General features: G+C 39.1%; 1 long non-coding RNA gene across 1 annotated transcript; it reads left to right on the forward strand.

Moving 5' to 3' along the window:
- The first annotated feature begins 437 nt into the window (after nucleotides 1–437).
- LOC122561077 lies at nucleotides 438–7,221 on the forward strand. The gene is made up of 3 exons (XR_006314898.1): nucleotides 438–519; nucleotides 4,008–4,131; nucleotides 6,974–7,221. It is a non-coding gene; the product is annotated as an uncharacterized LOC122561077 (long non-coding RNA).
- The last annotated feature ends 627 nt before the right edge of the window (nucleotides 7,222–7,848 follow it).

Here is a 7,848-nt window from a genome sequence, read left to right on the forward strand (position 1 = left end):
TTGATAACATTCTATCCCATCAGACTAAGACCCCCTCATTATTTAGTTAATTAAAACCTGCAGTAGTCAATTGTAATTCTGAATTATGTCAGACTAAAGGTTTACTTAGTGTAATTATTTGTCTCGCACCTAAATATTGCAAAACCTTAACTCCAGTTTGACTGTTCTGCAAAGTGATCAGTTTCAGTCTAACATACTTATAGAGCTTCAGGCTTGAAAAGCTACAATTAACTGCAGACATAAATCACACTGGGTTATTAAACAGGGAAGCTTTTCATTCTCAAAGCCTTCACAGTCAAATAGCTTCTTGGGTCTCCAGTAAATTCATTCTATTTGTATAGGAATATGCAAAACTGGAGGAGAGGCTGCCAAACAAGCTAGTTCTTGTCTGTCAATCTATTTATATATCCTCTCTCACTCTTACAACAAACTTTGAGGTTTGTTAGCCTTCTGACATATTTATGGTTTGGCAGGCCAATGTGTGATTTAGGAGTCAAAATGCTAACACAGCAGAATAAAGTGAGTATTTTAAAATCTGCTTTAGAAAAGAAAGTTTAGTGGTTTGAAATAATTAAGCACCATGTTCAACAACATGGGTGGAAGGTTGCTATGTTACTAACCAAATAAGGAGACTAAAACATGTTCAAAATTCAGCTACAAACAATCGGCATTCCAATGACTGGCTGCAGCATTACTTAAGAGTTATTTTCTAACCTTTACTTCCTCACATCTGTAGCATATAATCCTACAGTTTTGCAAAGATAAATACTTACCAAATAATTTGCAGTGTGCAAGCATCGTTTTTATTTGTAGTTAACGTACTTATTTTAAATTTGTAAGATTGTAAATTGGGTCATTTCTAACAAATATTACTGCAAAAAAAGGGGAGTCAAGCTTAATATCAGGTTTCAGCTAAAAGATCAGTAGATGATTAACTTCAGTTTCTGGCTGTAAGCTGGAGCCTCTATCTATACTGGAGTCTTTCCCTTTGAATTGAATCATGCTTTTTCATCTTTACCTGAACTATTGGGCTGAATTTTCTAGTGGACATTCCAGATGTTGTTGTCAGGTCCCGACCTTGCCAATCAAGATGTACAGTCTTTCCAGTGACAGGCAGTAAATAATCATGGATAGTAGGTGGGCACTACAGGCATGAGAGCAAATGGGAATACTTGAGGTAGGCAGCTGGCAGGCCAACAGGAGAGGTGAGTACTGCCAATGCAGGACAGCAGCAGTGAGGTCACCTTGAGATGGCAGTGCAATCTGAAGATCTCTAATATTGTTAAAAATTACACATTGCTGACATGGCCACAGGTGCCAGTCCCCATTATGAAAGGAGATCTCTTCCACGCAATGGCCTGTGATCATGGATGTAGCCCTTTGATCCCAATGGCTTCTACAGGAAGTTTTTTAAAGATGGTGTTGATGGCCCACATACACTGCCTGCAACCAAGAAGCTACTTCTAGAGAGCTGCTGGCTACGCATACACACAGCAGCGTTTGGATGAATCCAACACAATACATCCTACCTCAATTTGAAAATGACTCTTTATTAAGCCCTCAAGTGAGTTGCAGCAGGCTGCCAAAGTTCCTATCTACACGCCACTGAAGAGGTGTGCCAGAGGCACTAATGTGTCAGGCAGCCAGCCTAAGCTGCTCCCTACTGCTTTCGTGCTACTTATCCCCATCCACACTTTCATAGGACAAAAAAAAGGTCGATCCAATTGGTGGATCATCCAAACTTTTAGAGCTAAATCATACAGTCATGTATTAATTATGTCTATTATAGCTGCAAGAATTGAATATTGCTGAGAAAAGAACACATACTGATGTTTTCATCTGTAATTTAGTTATTATTATTCATTTATACTGCATGGGAGTATAAATTGTTGTCTCCTTTGAGACTTGATATTCTTGTGATTCTGTCCTGATGTGTACAAGATGAAAAACTTTGACACGTTTCCTTTTTCATCAATATGTCTGTTGTGTTGTCGTAAGATAGTCTAAAGACTATCTTATTCTCATCTTTGTTGTGTTCAGCTGTGTTAAGTAGTTTTTTTTGCTTTAAATTCTTAAATACATATAGTCCAAGACACTAAAAAATGCATCAGAAAATACCATTCTGACATTACCCAAGTCCCTCCCTGGAAAGAAATGTCATTCTCTTGTAAAAGTTACAGAAGTTGCACCTGTAAAACAACTAATGGGTATTGGGTGGGGCTAAAGTCATGACAAGTTCATAACCCACTGTTAGTCATTGTAACTATTTTTTCACGTCCATAAATGAAGACATTAAGTTTCAGTATATGCCAGAAAGAAACTGAATTGGGTATCATAACATAATACAAATCTTGTACTAAAAAAAATTTAATCCAAATGTTTTGAAACAATGACCTTATTCAGGTCTTGAGCCCATTTTATAGTTACATGTTCTTCAATCAACAACTGTTTTAAACAGCTATTTCAGCTTTTGAGTTTTTGTAGGATTGCATCCATACAAGGACTGTGAAAAGTTATTTATCATCATTTTATTGCAATAAGAATACAGCCTCAAAACAAGCTCTTTTTAATTCCCGACGACTAACATAAGTTGTTCAGACTTTAAAAATCCTAGCTTCATTCAGTCATAGTCACACACATCCTTGATAAGCAAACCACTTGAGCCTGAAATATCACATGGTTTACAGGATCATTAATCATCCAAGTGTTATTGGGTGTACTTTAATTAATAAACAGTCACTAGGTTAGATCTAATTGAATTTGACATAGTTCCTTTCATGTCAAACTTCTGATGTGAAGCCCAGCTGATAGTAATAAAGAAAAGTGATTAAATTATGCCTGCTTCATTCACCCACAAATAATTTGCTCTGCCTGCAGTCAATCCTGAGCAGCTGAAAAAGTGAGCATATTTCCCCCTATCGATTTCTATTTTGGTAAAACCTAGTTCAGCGTTGTTTAAAATATTAAACAAACATTCCAGAATCAGTATTTCAAGAGTGACCTGAGACAGAATTTGCTAATCTTATTTGGTCTCACTTACTCATGCAATTGGAATCTGATCTTCCAGAGCTCAATATAAAGTGCTCACATTCATTAGACTTACAGCTGACAGGATTACTGGGTTCTAAAAAAAGGCTTTAGGCAATGGTGGAAATGCATTCACAGAGTTCAGTATCCTCAACCTGTTTAAGTAAATCAGGAATTCAATGTGGATAAGATTGTTGTTCCTTTTTCTCTTGCAACGAAAATTTAAAATATTTATTAAACTATATTATTGTATTATATAATTTAATACTATCAATTGGATTTGTTTTTGGTGGAGTCCAAGTACTGGCTCCTTGGTTCATTTCTGAGAAACTTAGTAAGACGTAATACAGGTACACAATCCTTTATCCAAAATCCTTAGGGCTAGTTGTTTATTAGATTTCAGAATTGTTTGGATTTCAGAATAAATGATATTTTCACAGTGAAATAAGAATATTACCGAACAGCAGATCCATGTGTGACTAGTACAACCACCGAGACATAATTGACACCTGCCAGTGCTGGGCTATGCCGCCATGTCACATCTCAGTAACGTGGTTCGAGTGGGTGTGGGGTTGGGTCACCTATTCGCACGCCAAACAACCTTGTTATACAGAAAAAAACTTCATGATAGAAACTTCGGATTTCGGTAAAGGATTGTGTACCTGTACCGTCATTTACGGCTACAGAGCAAAGTAAAGTAGGGGTGGAAGCTTATCGATGTCTGAGTGATATGTGAATGAACTTGTGGCAGAACCAGATGAGATTCAGTGAGATTCAGCTTGACATCAGCAGTATTTCATTCCATCTTTTGGATACAGGTCGTTTTGCTATAACACGCGTTTTGTTAACATGAATTCGCTATAACACAATTGACGAATTTGGGACCCTGTTTCTAAAGTGTTAAGTTTTAAAGTTATAACACAATTCCAGTCCCATTAGTTTAAATTATGCTGATATTACATGATTTTCTTATAACACAGGATTGCACGAAAATGGAACTGCTGCTTTAGAGTGGAACTGACTGTATTTTAATTAACTTGTTGAGATATGTTAATACACACCTCTGGTGCAGTTGGAACTGAATCCAGGCTTCCTGACTCAAAGGTAGGGGCACTACCATTGCACCACAAGGCCCATCACTCCACCTTTTATGTTTTTCACTATTGGCGAGGGGAGAAACCAGTTGCCGTTAATTAGTTAAGTGTTTCGTTGACAGCCCAACTTGCCAACTTAATATTCAGCTTTTTTTTTTAATCTTACCATATTCACTCAACAAGCTAGATATTGGAGAAAATTCAACATGGAAACTAGAAGACGGCTGTAGAAATTCAGCAGTCTGCTTGTTCTGATCATGTTGGGTGGTATGGTGGCTCAGTGGTTAGTACTGCTGCCTCACAGTTCCAGAGACATGGTTCAATTCTAGCCTCAGGTGACCATCTGCACATTCTCCCTCCATCCCTGTGTGGGTTTCTGCCAGGTACTCCAGTTGCGTCCCTTACAGGTAGCTCTGGGATAACACTGATTTCGGCACCATGATTTGGCTATAATTTCATTGAAGAATTAGGGAACAGTATTTTAGAGAATGCTTACCTCCATTGGCAATAGCACAGTTCCAACGGGGATCCATTCATGCACCTTGTTCTCATGCATGCTGCCGGTACCATTTTGCGCACACGCCAATGCGACCTTCCAACAGAGCAGCTTTCTGTGAGAGGTACCATATAGTGAGCAGCTTTCTTGCGTTTTTTTAAAATGTACTGTTAAATATACTTTTGTTAATAAATATGATTTCAACCTTCATTCAGGCTGCGCTATATTTTTGAGTGATCAGGAGTGTTTTCCATAGACACCATTACTTCTATTAAGCAAGGTTTCGCTGAAACGCATCTACTGTGTTATAGGAGAACTATCTGTAGTCCAAAGATGTGCAGGTTAGGTAGATTGGCCATGCTAGATTGCCCCATAATGTCTAGGGATATGCAGGCTAGGTGGATTAGCCGTGGGAAATGAAAGGTTAAAGGGAGAGGGGTAGGTGGATTGGTCTGGGCGCGATGCTCTTTGGAGGGTCGGTGTGGGCCCGATGGGCTGAATGGCACTTTACACACTAAGGATTCCATGACACTACTTTCTTATCAATGCAATACCTCAGGCTGCACCAGCAATTATCATTGTAACGCTGCAGTGAAGACTCAGAGACATGCATTCTACTCATGGACTGGACCAGGTTGCACCTCCACTCACTTCCTCTTCACTCACTCTGACCCTACCTGCATGCTCACAGCATCTCTGTGTGAACATGAACTGTACATGTTCAATATTAGGGCAAAAATGAAAAAAGTTCTATTGATCAAAATGTGACTTTGTTATCTCTGCTCACAGAATCCTGTGAATCTGCACAACCAAAAAGTGATCTAATTAAATATAGAATTGTATTAAGCATAAGCAATCTCTGCAGTGCAAGGCTATGAGAGTGACTTCCCAAGAAAGCAATTAACTTATGCAGAAGTACTGAATTTGTAAATTAAGAGCTGGACCATATTCATGGTATAACAGACCAGGCCTTGCATTAGGCTGACAGATAATCTAGGGCTAAAGTGCAGAACAATCATAGACAAAAGGCAAAATGCAAATACTGTAGAGGATATCATCCAAATGATAAAGCATATCTAGCATTGAGAAAAACAATATACTGATTATAATAATCTGAATAATTTTACACACAAGGGTATGGTTAGAAGGAAGCACAACAAGAAAGTACAGATAGCCACTGGAGAGATCTTGACCAAAAAAGTCTGACTAGAGGGAAGTGAACTTGCTGATTTTAAAGACTGTCAGTGAGATTATCCCATACCTGAAGTACTCTTCAGCCCTTATGGCATTCCCAACATTGAGCGACAATGACCCTCAGTTCATGAGTGAAGAATTCAGCCACTTGGTAAAGTATTGGGAAATTCAACAATGCACATCAACTCCATGTTATCCCCAGTCAAATGAAGAGGCTGAAGTAACAGTGAAAATCACCAAAAGAATTATAAAAATAGTCAAGCAAATCCAGTACAGATGTATACAAGGCATGCTTCAAGGAGATAAATGTACATACTGAAGAAAAGAAGTGGACTCCAGTGTAAAGTCTAATGGCACATTGGAAGAGTAGTTTGAAACAACTCCAAAAAAAACTGAAGTCCAACATAGCAAGACATGAGTGATACAGTCAAGGTGAAATGACTGAAAGGCCAAAGTTCATTTAATCAAACTTATGCCTGTTCCCTGGATGCTGCCTGACCTGCTGCGCTTTTCCAGCAACACATTTTCAGAACTACCAAACTATAGCCAGAATTGAGAATTGGAGAATCAATCTGCGTTCAATTCAATGCCCTCATTAAGAGTCAGCCCAAATAGCAATTTGGATTCTGTGCAACTTAGTTGTCACCTGAATTATACATACTGGAATGATCAGGCCATTGCAACCAGAGATATACATGTACAACTGGAGAATCTGTTCCTTAATAAAAACAGAAATTGCTGGAAAAACTCAGCAAGTCTGGCAGCATCTGTAAAGAGAAATATTTGTTTCAGGTCCAGTGACCTGAAGTCAGAAGTGGGAACAGAGCTTTTCCTCAACTGCCAGTGAGTGATCAGGAAAATGTGAAGTCTTCACCTGCACAAATCAATCGTCAGATCCAGAGGTTTGCAGCACCCTAATAGCAGAAACAGTAATAACAAACGATCAGGAAATGACACTCCCTCGGGAAGGAACACGATCCAGACGAACAACCAAATGAAAACACACATGCGCGCCATTATGGGAAAAACATGATTTATAGGCAGTGTGCGCAATGCTATGCAGAGACTAATGAGAATAGTGAACTGCTCATGTATAAGAAAGTGGTCTGTATGTTGGGAAACTGGTAATTCAAAATATTCGTGATTTTTTTTGTCTCAACAGGGAATGTTTAGGATAATGTGCCAGCTGGTTTGCTGTAATTATGTGACGTCTACCATGAAGTGACTAGGGACTGCCAACCTGCAGCCAGTTTCAGTAAACTCACCCAACAGGCCAGACAGTTATCTTGGGGGCCTGAAAAAATTCCCCTTCCTAGCAGATATCTATAAAACAGTATGGAAGTACAAGGGCAGTAAAAAATGCTTCATTACACAGTACATGGAAGAACCAAAACTTTCCTTATAAAATAAAATAATTACAGAACTTCAAACTGTACATGTTGACAAATGTTAGAAACCATTTGGCATGCAGGATATTTGTACTGATAAAACAGACCCAAAAACTTTCCTACAGCCACATAAGTGAGTGGAGTTTAGTTTCAAATCAGTCAGATTTTCCACACGTTCAGCAAAGCTACAGTCACTGCACTATTTTGCAAAACATACAAACAGAAACATCAGCTCATTGTTCAAGTAATCAGTTTGTATGTGTTCAGTGCCAATTTCAGTTGGCGTTGTTCTGACCATGCTCACAGCAGCATTACAAACCAATCAATCTAGAAATTGTTTCTGGAATCACAGTCCAATTGTGGATGTGAGCAAGACATCAATGTTCCCCATTGTAAGGGTGATCAGCAGTCTTCAGAGTGCAACTGACGGAAATGGAGCTGGGACAGGACGGATGCAGTGGATTCTGGATCAATGGTGCTGGAAGAGCACAGCAGTTCAGGCAGCATCCGAGGAGCTTCAGCAAAATCGACGTTTCGGGCAAAAGCCCTTCATCAGGAATAAAGGCAGTGATCCTGAAGCATGGAGAGATAAGCTAGGGGAGGATGGGGATGGGGAGAAAGTAGCATAGAGTACAATGGGTGAGTGGAG

This window comes from Chiloscyllium plagiosum, chromosome 22 (assembly GCF_004010195.1).
Source record: "Chiloscyllium plagiosum isolate BGI_BamShark_2017 chromosome 22, ASM401019v2, whole genome shotgun sequence".
NCBI classification, from domain to species: domain Eukaryota; kingdom Metazoa; phylum Chordata; class Chondrichthyes; order Orectolobiformes; family Hemiscylliidae; genus Chiloscyllium; species Chiloscyllium plagiosum.